The sequence below is a fragment of the Ambystoma mexicanum genome, chromosome 14 (genome assembly GCF_040938575.1).
Source record: "Ambystoma mexicanum isolate Mex_15411 chromosome 14, UKY_AmexF1_1, whole genome shotgun sequence".
NCBI lineage: Eukaryota > Metazoa > Chordata > Amphibia > Caudata > Ambystomatidae > Ambystoma > Ambystoma mexicanum.
In genome coordinates this window covers 249,301,681-249,315,000 of record NC_090940.1, presented here as the reverse complement: position 1 = coordinate 249,315,000, position 13,320 = coordinate 249,301,681, and positions in this window count along the sequence as shown.

Below are 13,320 nucleotides of genomic sequence, written 5' to 3'. Positions count from 1 at the left end.
ACTGCCTCTGTCAGTCCTAAACTGATCACATTTATGTTATATTTATTCAGATTCATTCTTAATTGTGTGTACGCTTTTATGTTTCAGTAAGAATTCAATATCTGGATCAATAGGAAATGCATTTCCCCCCGAAATAAATCAATGTTCTCCACGTTCTCTTCTCTTAAATCGTCATCAGCATGAAATAAGGCCAATCCACCCACCGACACCACTGTATCTTTAGTGATAGATATGTAGAACACGCTATGTTGCAACTGTTCGACAATAAAAGAGCCATGATTAAGGTTAGTAATTGTGTATTTTGTCGTCAAAGTACTCCCTAACTATCTATCCTTAAGCAATCTAACATGGGATATCTCCTCAACTTCTGTATTACTTATAAACACCTCACATCCATTAGATACCCCTTGGTCTGTCCTCAACCCACAACTAGCATCTGCTGCATCAGGGATAAATGGCTTGCCTGGACATATATAATTCTGCTCCTTGAATTTTACACAGGTATCTAACTTTGGTATTAGATATACATCAGGTCCCCATGTCTGAAATGCTACCATATCCAGATTTAAAATCCTAACATATTTGCTATTTTGCCAAAAACCTATGCTATGTACCAACTTAGTTTGATAGATCAACTCTGGGGTGATAAACAGAATGCACAGTAGAAAACCTATTTCCATTCTCTCCATTTTAATATATCATGGTATTGCACTCCCCATTTCAAATGCAATTCTTTCTTGGAGTAGCTCCATCTCCATTTGTGTAATCCATGCCAGCATTTGATGAATGATATCAGATGACACAGACTTCAGAAGTACATGGCCTTGAATCAAATGAGATACTGCATTTTGAATTTCCTGTAAATACTTTAATGGAGTTACCACATTTAAAATATCATGCAGCAGTATATCGTGTTTAACAACAATATTGGCACTATGCTCTAATATTGTGGCTTGCTCATTAAGAGCCAGAAATGTTTCATTGACATAACAAATCACTTCTCTCTGTACACCCCTTAGCCCATATAAAGTTTATTGCAATTCTTTCAAATCATAACTAAATTCATGTGCCTTGTTAATCAGTGTGCTTAGAGATACAGCATTGGCTGTAGATATTGTCGTGCCCACCATAGCACCAATTGTGGTCATCACCATAGTCACCACTAATAAACCAGCCACCCTTTTCCCCTCCTGTTTTTAAAACTAGATGAATGCATAAAAGTCTTTTTTAACTGTAACATTATTTCGTTGGTTGCCCACCAAGCTTCTTCTTTACGGGGTGGCACCCATTCTGTCATAGGCTCTGATTTTATTTCCTACCCACTAAGGAACTTTTCAATTATTAAATCAAGATTTAGTCTAATATACATGTTCTGGTACAACAACCTTCTGTTCGATAATATAAAGCCTGTGCTTGTTCTACTGCAATTCCTGATGCAGATCCCGGCTCTATCAGAACCTGTCCTTCCGCAAACATGACATATGGAGCATTCATAGCTACTAACACCAACAGTAGCCAAAAGATTTCCTTTTTTTTTCTGCTACCTGGAAAAAAACAGCCAGTCCTCCTTTTCTCTGTAATCAAACTTTCCCCTTTTGGTCATCATCTTCACATCTTTCTGGGTAATCACCTTCACCCCCTTCTTTGGTCGATTGGGCTTTTCAGGGGGCTCTATTCCAGTGGTATCCTCCAGGGATCCGGCGGTCCAGGGATCCAGCACTGACATGGAAAACAATTATTTTTCTAGGGTAAAAAGAAAAGGCAACTTAAAAATCAAGCACATAAAACTCTTTACTTATCCTTTCTCTCTGGGGTATTTGAAAACAAATTCAGTTTTGCACACAAATGCAAATTATACCAAATAAGATATAATACCTACCAGACATCTTCCTGTGACCAACTGAAAAAAACATGAATTAAGCACATTAATATCACATGGTCTTTTTCAGATAACAGACTCAAACACAATGCTCCTTTCTCTTAGTTACTCACTTGCATTTTTGTTCACTAACTTGAAATATCTTTCTTTTTTACCTCTTTAAATTTCATTTTGACATCTTCACACTATTTACACCTATCCACCTGCTCTGATAATTCTATTTAATAAGTAAGAGCTTCACTTCACTCACTTTAAGTTTCAACTTGCTCTAGTCTTTTCACTTCATGTTTTGGATGAAAGAGCGTAATTTGATTAATAAAGACAAACTGTTCCACTGTTAATTCTCCCTCCTTTTTAGCAATTCTGTAGACCACAGATGAAACCTTATCTATAATTCGATATGACCCTTGCCATGCTGCAAGGAATTTAGAGTTTTTAAGTTTATTCTTTCTGAAATTAAACTTGTATACCTGGTCTCCTATTTCATATTCTCTCACAGATTACTTCCTATCATAATATGTCTATGCACCGGCAGCAGCCTTTTGCAAATTTTGCTAAGCAAATGCAAACACATTTTGCAAGTGCTTTCTCAATTCTTACACATATTAATGAATTGGGGAAGCATTCATAAGCACCTGTTCATTTGTTCTGTAAAGTAAGTGTTGTGGCAAAACCATTTTTCTCCTGTCAAAATTTCATGACTGAGATTTGTTGATTTACAGGGCGTCGAACTGAGAGCCATTAGTACCAATGGAAGCCACAAATCCCAAATGGATCATGCTTCAACTACAAACGTTTTCAACGTATCAACTCTTGGTCTGTTACGCCGTTCCACTCCCCCTGAAGAGGAGGGCCGGTAAGTAATGTGAAGCTTCCGCTGATCACCCACGATTTGCCATATTTTCGTCATCAATGCACTAGTGAAATGACTTCCACTGTCTGCCTCTAATCTTTGAGTCAAGCCAAACCTTGAAAAAATATGACTTACAAGTAAATTGGCCGCCGTTTGTGCACTGCAGTCTGGTGCTGGAATGCACTCCACCCATTTAGACATTAGACAAACTACTGTCAGCAAGTACCTGTTTCCCCTTGCTGATCTCCTCACAGGCCCACATAGTTGACTTGTAAATCCGACCATGGAGGTGTCAAGCCCCTTTTCATGAATGGTGCTTCAAGTTTCAAGCAGTCGAGCGGCTTCATTGAGTATTAAACTGGGAAAGAGTTCGGAGTTCGTTTGGACACAGGACAGGAGTGAGAAAATTCAATTTTCAGGGAGAAGAACTTTTCTAAGACTCATTCAAGAGATAAGTGCTTTCTGTTACTTCCAAGTGGAAGATAACTTTATTACAAAACTATCCTAGTCTTACTTAATTTTTTGTAAAAAGGTTAATTTAATTGAAAAGGTTCACGAGCGCGAGCATGTTCATCTTATCCACGCATAAACTGTAACGAGCGTGCATGTTTTCATAAGCTACGTGTCTCTTCAGAGCTAGCGCGTGTTTGAGCCGTTAAATAAAGCAACAGCGCGAGTGCGAGTGTTTTCTACGGGAGGCAACTGCGTGCGCGCGAGAATACTGCTACGTTGAACAATTGTGCGTGTTTTCTGCTACGTGGAACAAAAGCGCGTGTATGTGTTTTCGGCTACGTGGAACCTTAGCGCGCGAGCGTGTGATTACTACGAGAATTCCCATCGCAAGTTTCAAGCTCTTCTTCATTAAGGACTAATCTTAGCATACAAAGACTTTAACAGATTGGATTTTGTTGGAACTTCCTTTATTTCATCTTAAACTTAATAAGTTGTTAAAGTTAATTGAAGAATAAGAAGTTACAGGAAAAGATTGCTAAAGCATTCAAGGACTTATCTAAGAAGGCTGAATGAACATTAAGTTTCCTGGCAACTAGTAAGGAAGTCTTAACTACTAAATCATTTCTCAGGGCATTTTAAGGAGAAGTACGAGGTATGGTCTTTTAAACTATTTAGTAAAGGGTATAGTTTATGAAGTCAGTGACTCAATGAGTAAATGTGGTGTTGTATATGCGTATGTCTTTACTACAGGTGAAGAACCAGCTAGTCAATAGCTTCCAGCCTAGTGTTTGTTATTTTATCCCCTTTTCCCCCTTTCCCCTAGAAGTGTGGTAAACTGAGCTAAAAAACAATTCAGAGCTCTGAGTACTACATTTTGGGTGGATTGTCGGGGGTTCAGCAGCTTCCGCAGACGCAAGATTGGAATCTCAGCCTGACAGTGATGAAGAATAATTTGGATAGAGCAAAAAAGGTGCTGGGGGAAGGCAAGTTGAGATATAAAAGGTGTGCGGATTTGAGGAGGAAAGCCGGTCCTAAGAACGAGGTAGGAGACTTAGTGTGGCTTTCTACCTGGCATTTAAAAATTAAGAGGAAGAATAAATGTAATTTGTAGGCCCTTTTGAGGTTGAGAAAATCATGAATCCCGTGGCAGTGCGGCTGAAGTTATCGAAGCAGTTGAGAGTACATCCCACTTTCCATGTTAGTCTCTTGAAACCAGTTAGTCCAGGCACCAGATTTAGAACTCCTTCTTCTCCTGTGATTATGGAGGATTTACCTGAGGAGTTTGTGGTTAAAAAGATCTTGGATTCCAGGAAAGTGAGGGGAAAGTTGCAATATGTGATGGTTACAGGTAATGCACACACTAAACATCCTCTGGTGTAGAGCTCAACATCCTGGGACATGTGTCGCCAATAGGAATAATCTTTTACAATTTCCAAAGGTTTCTGTGAACCTCTGTGTCCTATAGTTACGGTATCGTCGGCATGATGTAACATCAATCCCCGAAATTAAAAAGGCACTACCCATTGGATTTGTCCTGTCACAGATTCTCTCATCATCAGTAATCCTGTATCCTAATTCTCTTTTTGTTTTTAAATAGCACCCTTAATTCCTCTTTCCCTTTGCAGTCCTCTTCAGTCAGAGGATTTTGTTCTCCATCTAGCAAATGGTTATACAATGGGCATAGAATAAGATGCTTCTTTTGTGCCTTGATCATGTCTTGATCTGGCATATCAGAATCCCACCGTGCCACAGGCTGTTCAACTGTTTTTGGAGTTTTGGAACGTGTTATCACATCTAACTGTATTTCACCAAGCAGGTGTTCAATAGGAAATAACTCCCTCATTACAGCTCTAATTTTGACTAATTTATCTGATTTATCACTTCCTTCCTTATCCTCACCTGGTGTTTTCAAATGACCATGTATTTTCCTCCAATCCAGATCATTTTCTGACACAAGTTTTCCGATAACCTCAATCATCTTGCCATGTTTAAGTGGCTTCTTGTTATAGGTGAGTATGCCTTTCACCTTCCAGGCAGGTAAATACTCTACAAAACTATTTCGTGAATAATCAGAATCAGTTACTAGAACTATTTGTTTGAGTCTATTTTCTACTGCTGTAGATATCGCCTTATACATAGTGGCCAATTCTGCCACTTGACTGCTTTTGGGGCCTATCCTCGTGCTTACTCTTGGAGTGTTGTCACATTTAAACTATGTGTTCCCTACTCCCGCTAGGAGCTATTTTTCTGTATCATTTTTTACATGTTATGCACATCCATCTACATACAAAGTTGGTAAATCCTTACATGTTTCTTCATTGAATGTCTCATGTGGGGATTGCTCAAATTCGTTCAAACTTGTCTCTAGCTCTGTGCCATCAGGCACACATACAGCTTCAGAATCATGCAGCTCTGCTAGTCCTTGAGCAACTGGGCTCTTTTTATTGTGTCCATATCTCACTTCTACAGGTAATCCCTGAATTGCTAATGTCCAGGGAGTAATTCTTGATGGGGCCAATTCCCTGATCTGATTCTCTTACATTTCAAAAATTGCAAAGGCTGGTGATTTTTTTCCACAATCACCCACTCCCCCTGAATTATGGGGCAGAAATGTTGAAATGCCCAGACAGTGGACAAAAGCACTTTTTCACATTCACTTGGTCTCTGCCTGTGACAATGATTTGCTAGCATATGCAATGGTTTTGTTATTCGCGTCATGTTTTTGATATCCTGTTTTTTCATTGGGTATGCCAAACATGGCGCTTTTATCAGACACTCTTTTAGCATGACCACTGCCCCACTTTATTCCTTTTCCCATTTCCAGGGTACACCCTGCTTCAGTAATCTTGTTAAAGGTTGTGTAATCTCTGCATCATTTTCAATGCATTTCCTGTTGTAACATGTCATTCCTAACAAACTCTTTAAACTTTTCAAGTTAGTGGGATATTTTAGTTTATGAATTGCTTCCACCTTTTTCTTTTGTGCATTTAACCCATGCTCTGTCCATGAAAGTGTACCATTTTTCTGCACTACTATGTTTTCTGTAAAGATACCTTTGCCCCAGCCTTCTGTAGCTGACTGAGCACATGTCTAATCTCATTTAAGTGGATTTACAGATCTTCATTTTAGATTAGCACATCATCCACGTAGACTATTGTCGCCCTTTCAGCTGTATCCAGAAGTGCATTGCTCAGGAATATCCCAAACTCTCTTCTACTATTGACATACCCAAAAGAGCTCCGGCACCAAGCATATTTTGAGTTGTCAAAAGAAAATGCAAATACATTTTGAATATGTTCAGCTAGTGGCAAACACCAGCCTCCAGCTGTAAGGCCTAATGTGGTAAATACCTTTGACCTGTGATTGATCAATAAATGGATGCAACCACCTTGAAACAGGTACCTTTTTGTTTAATTATCATAGATCTGCACACAAGCGCCACTGACCATTGGGTTTTAGCACACCTAACATTAGGGTATTTGATGTACTATGAATAGGCCTAATCATTCCTCTTGAGTCTAAATTCTTGATTATTTCAGTTAGTGATTCCAAACATGCCAGGGGTAACCTACATTGTCGCACAAATACCGGCTCCCTACCATGCCCTTCTGGTAGTGTGGCAACAAGTAAATTGGACAGCCCAGAGTCATGGGCATCTTTGGCAAATACCTGTTTGAACTCCATAAATATTTCTCTCAATTGGTCTTTTTTCTTTGTCACTTGTGCAAGCATCTGCAGCGTGAATTTCGCCTCTATCATTTTAGAAAACTCTGGAAAGTCCTCCAAAGGTGGAACCTCCGAACTTTCCTTTTATCGTGTGGCAGTGTCTCAGCTACTCTCAAATATTTTGAATATTGACCTCCCTTTCAATATGTTGTTTTTCTCTTTTAGATTCACTTAATTCTAATAGGATACAATCATCTTGATGACAGCACACTATTTCACTTGGCTTATAAGTGTACACAGACTGAACTTTGAAGATTCATTTTGGCTTAGTCTCCAACCATACTGCAGTCACATCGTTTTCAGGAGTGTTCCCGATCATTGGGTTACTGAAATTGGCAGTGTAGTAAGATTTCTCTATTGCCATTCCTATTGCTGAATTATCTTCCAAATGGATGCCTCGACACCCTTTATTGTCCACCAGGATCTGAATGGGTCCATTCCCAATCTCTATCAGTGGTGTGTATTCAGATTCTAACACGTGTTACCTTATGGATACAAATGCATAAGAACCTTTTATCTGTTGTCCCTTCCTGTATTGTAATGCTACCGTAAATTGTCTGGTGAATGCAGAATGGTAACATGCTTTTTCTCCTGCAACTCAATTGCATATGGGCACTCATAGTAAGCTTGTCTTTGTCTTCAAATTCAGGTGTGGCTCCACTCAATCTGGACCAAACCTTTTCATTTAGAATGTCTAGTACCATACACATCCTGCTCGTGCTCCACACATTGTGATGAACACTTTTACGGCCAATTGTAATCTTTAACATGCATCTTACTACAATCCTTTGACCCAACTTTGGGTCATCTAGACCAAAAATGTGTTGAATCTTTATTCTGAACTTTGGGATCTCTTCCCTGTCAATTATATGCCGGAGTATATTTTCATTAATGAAAGTCCTGTCATGTTCAAGCACTAAATTGGCTTCAATAATTTCATGATACCCATTCACATGGATAGGGATCCATATCTCTCCTTCTCCCATGTATATTTCTGAGATTGTTGAAATGTGATGTTCATGATTTACCTCTGGATAAAAATGCAATGGGCCTCATTATGTGGCAGGTTACTCCAGTAATGAAGGGTGCTGGTACGGGACCGGCACCGTTCATTAAAACCAGACGTCCTTTACGGGTCTCTCGAGGGGACCAAGGAGCTAATAACGGGCCTGTTATTAACGGGCCCTTTATTAGCTCCATCCCCATTCCCATTGAGCCCTATGGGGGCTCAAATTAGAATGGGGAATGGTTTTTTGCATGATTACTGGGTCTTCCAAGGTTGGAATGACCCGGTAACTCCTCATTCACAGAACCCGGTACTGGAACCCGGTATGGAGGCAGCCATGCCCTTATTAAGGGCATGGCTACCTCTATCCTTGTAATAAGGCCCAATGTGTTTTCATCTATTTCTGTTTGCCAGTCTTTCTTGGGATCCACATAAATCTCCAAAGACTGCTTCTCTTTATCTCTTTGCAATTCATACTGATACATGACAATGACAGTGACGCTGGTCATTTAGCCATTCTGAAGATCTACTTCCACTGCACTTTCTGATTTAGCAATGTTTTGGCATTTTTTACACTGTTGCCTTGTGTCATTATTTTCTTGGGTCTCAATGTCTTTTTAGCTAAGGACCACAATATTCCATTTACCCCTTCAATGAGGGGTGACAACCTCGTCAGTTAATGTGTCCCTTTAAGACAGGGTATTTCATTAATGGGTGTGGCCAACACTTCCTGTCTCATCCAATGCTTCCCATTGATATGTCAACCTCAGTGACACCTTCCATGGGTATTTTTTCCCTATTGAAATTGTGCACAGGGCCTTCATTTTGCCTCACCTTTACGTGTTTATTTGGGGATTTCCCTTCATTGATACTTTTCACCAGTTCTTTTGACATTATTGTTGCTTGGGCACTTGTGTCAATCATTGCAAATGCATTAAATGTTTCTTCAATAGTGATTGGCGCATAGTAGCTATTTTCCCCCTTTTCTAGTACACATAAAAAGTGTGAATTTCTGCTAATTTCAGGACTTACTTTTCTTAGCTGTTTTTTACTCTTTACTAGGCAAATGTGCTTATGAAATAACATTTTACCCTCCTTTTTGCCCACTTCATTTTGAATTTCTTTGTCTATTTTCCATTTTGAACCCATTTTGAGTGTAGCCACTGACTGCCCCTCGGACTTGGAACCACTAGTGTTTGTGCCCCTATTTCTCATTGTACCTTTCCATTGTCTGGGCCCTCTCTACTTACTTTACTTACTTCTACATTGCAACCTATTGACTGGGTATTTTCATACGGGTTGTAGGAGATGGGGGTTGTGAGTTACAGGGGTTCATGTACATGTCGTGTTAGTGTGGGCTTTGCACAGAAACATAGAAATATAAACATCATAACTGGCAAATATAGCCGGCGCGTGCACCACATGGGAAATACACACATCCATGAACAGAGAGCATATGTTTAAAGGTGTTTTATAACATATAATTTGACTGGCTTGCACTGCATCTAAATACTAATATAAATTAACAGGCTAATCTCTTCCCAGTAACCTGTAACATGTCCTTAACAAAATAGTGCAAATTGGTCCATATGAAATAAATTGAAAACAATTTTGGAAATGCTCTTCTACAACTAGGTGTCAGTTAGGAGCAGTGTGGCTTCATTCAATGAGATTTGTTAAACGTGCAGCATAGCAGTAGACTATGTAAAGATGCAAAAAATGAAGTTAAGCTGTTAAAGAACAACCTTATTGTGTGTGCAGGAAGAAGAATATGTTACATTTGTAGTGAGCAGGATTGACATTGTCAAAAGGAAAAATACTGGGCAGGACAAAGGAAATAGCATTATCTGGGGGTAAGGTTATCTTCTGAGTGACAGGAGAAGATTTTAAGTGGAACTGTGAGTGGGTGTGCAAGTTTAAATGTTCAGAAACTTCCTGGGAGACAGTGCTGGGCAGACATCCACCAGCATCCAGGGAGTGACATTCTTGAGGAATCCTCGAGCTGCGCTGAGACAGTGCATGCAGACAGCCTGGGACTCTTTGTTGAAACAGTGTTGGCAGGCTTGCTGGGGTTGTGACATTCCTTATCGGTGGGCGAACCAAGTGAGAAGGTTTTCCACATTCATCTGTGACAGGAATCTCACCAAGATCTAGGTAAATATGAGTCATACATGAGGATTTATTGCATGAATGCTTTAGGGGCAGCCTGATAGAAAGGCAGGTTTCTATGTAAAATATTTCTCAATATTTTATGCATAGGCGCTTTCAAATGTTCATGACGGAAGTTGCATCACTGTGTCATTTTTTTTTCTCTCTCAAACTGCATCTCCTGCCAATTTCATTGTTCACAAGGTTATTTGGTAAGATAATCTTTGGAGTCTGTAAATGTGCGTGAATTATTAATGTAAAATGTCATCTCACATTTCTCACATTTCATTTTTACACATGGCTTATGTTGCATGATGTATTTTATCTGAATAACTCTGAATATCATTAGTATATAAAGCTAGAGGCTTGGCACATATTGAGTTGGGTTTACATTCCATTATTGCATTTACTAGCAGATGGACTAGGATTTCACAGGGACTAGACCTATTTTACCAGTGGTGGTAATTCATTTTACCACAAGTGGTAAAATCTTAAGTTGGTTTTTGGTGTTCCTACTAAGTGAACTTAGGAGTGTATGGTGTGTCTGTATACATGTACCTGTTTACAATATGATATGCTTTGCACTTTGGCTGCTAGACCATACATCAGCATTGTAGATAAATTGCTGAGAGGCATTGATATTGTCACATACTAAGTGTAACAAGTCCAGTAGCTGGAACTGTAAAAACCCCTAGGATAAAGGACAGGTGTTAGACTGTATTCTGAGGAGAGTTTTACCACTCTGAAGGGAATTCATCAATGCATTATTACAATAATAATATACCACAATAAGATACCACTATTTACCACAATAATAAAACACTCCAAGTTTAGGTGTGACTCCTCCAGAAAATATATCTAATTGTCACGTGACAGCATGTCAGCTTCTGGTGCATGAGGCTTATCTGCATTTTGAATGGAGCCTGTCATTACTGTCTTTTGGAATGTCTGTGGTTCAAAATACTCCTCAAGTGACTGACCTGCACCCGCCTTTTGGGCAATTGTTTCCTCTGTGTGAAAATCAGCAGTATTTTGATTATCAAATAAGGATAATCTATCTGTTGATCCTAATTCTTCATTTTGTGTATTATGTTCACATTGGATGCACTTTTTAAATCTGCTTCTCCGTACTTTGGGTTTTTCTTGTTCATGTTCCCCCTTTTGCTCTTCACTTTCACACACCAGAATAGTCTGGTTGAACTCTAAATTGAACCACACTCCATTTTTTGTGTTAGTTGACATTTTCTGTCTCACTTTCATTTGTTTGCTTTCTCATTTTTAAACCTGCAAGTAATCCATTATTTTCATTCAAAGGTGATTTATGGGCATTGTGTTTTGATCAGGGCAGAGGTCATAAGTTAGTCACTTGTCTCTATGCACAAGAACACTCCTATAGCCTTCTGCACCTTCACTTGGTTGTTGCTTTGAACTGCATATATTTTTCCGATCTGCTCAGACAACATTTTGACTTGGGCCTCTCAGCATTGAAATCTGTCCATATCTCTGAATTCCTCTCTTTGTGGCCTGGGCCGGGAATGATCAAACTCACCCTGATTAGGCCTGTTCTGATATCTCTCAGGAGATTGATTTCTATTTGTGTAACCTCTGAATTCATGTGACACAGGAGATGGGGAACGTGGAGTGACCATCCTTTGACCATGATTGACTGGTGATTGATTATATTGGTGAGGGACATAATTCATATTTTGTCTTTCATTTGGTGAGAATTGTTCCCTATGCTGTTTTCCATTTTCAATGAATAAATATATCCAAATATCTTTGTCTTTCTTGGTGGACATATGGCATTGTATTAGGGTCAAATCTACTCTGGGCCCCTACTGTCTGGTATGGGCCATTCTACATTTGATTTTGATTGTTATTTAGGCCTAACATATTGTGGCGAAATACCACTCTGGGTGAAGTACCAAGATATCTAGGACTAATGTAAGAACTCCTGTTGCTGGGATTAATGGATTGGAACATAGAAGTTTGGGGTGATGTCCTCTGTGGATGCATGCCCCTTTGGCTAGGTGTTGTGTTGTTCCTTGCCTGAGTTAAGGCTGATTCTAGCAGTATCTTTACAGATTTTACCTCCATAATCGCTGGTGTGGATTACTTAGACTTTGGTTCTGTCTCTTTATTCTTAGGCCCCTCCTCTCTCTGACCAAATGTCAATTCATACAGTTTGGGCCCCTGTTCTAGTATCCATTCTAGGGGTATTTCACTGTCAAATTCACAAATTAACTGGGAGACATTTTCTTTTTGGAGCCCATAAAAGTAGGCTGTCTTAAATTCTACAGAGTTAGGGTTAAAGCCCACATCAAAGCGTGAACATGCTCTTTTTAAATTTTGAAAGTATTGGCGAGGTGACATATCTGGCTCTGCCGTCATAGTATAACCTGCTTTTTGGGCATCCTGTATGGATTGGTAAGGTGAGAATTGATGTCTATCCTCCTCCTCAAAATCCGCCCATGACAGATTTTCCTCTTCACCGAGACCACAAATGATACTAGCCGATTCTGCATTTCACTGAATTGTGTCTGAGACTGATTAAGCACTCTGGCCTTTTTGTCATTTTCTTCCAGTTATTGAACTATCTCCTGTTCCATAGCATGAATCTCTTTATCTTTCTCCACCCGATCTTCTCTAAGTGCTTGAATTTCCAGAAAAGCATCATCTAATATTGCTTTTAAGTGGTTCTTGCTCACTCTCATTAAATAGTGTCTCTCTCTCAGCCAATTGAGTAGCAAGATCGCTGCATTTGGCTGGAAATTCAGTTTCTTACTTCCTCTGATTTTATTCTGCTTTTAATTACTACACCTGATCATATTCATTGTGCAATCTGGATTGTAATTTGCTATTAACTTCACTGTCATTCCCTTTCATCTTTATGGATCTGTGTAGCAGGAACCACAGTTTTGCACACAGTCTGATGATGCAGTATTTCTTCTCCGTGTGTTCTGTCGCTCGGAAAAGTCTAATGAGGAAAACCTGCACAATGCTTAATTCACCAACAATATTTTCAAATGCCTCCTTTTCTACCTCTCTGGTAATTCTGTTTTCCATATTGTCACATTTTCTGAGGACCAAACTGCATGGGCATAAAGCTTTACCTTGAGGTAATCTGACAATTCAGAAAACTCATCCTCAATCTGGGGCCTGGCAGTACTATTGCCAATGGCACTATGATGAGAGTCAAATAAACACAAAATACTGCAATACATCACACCACTAATTCAATTAATGAGTGCACTA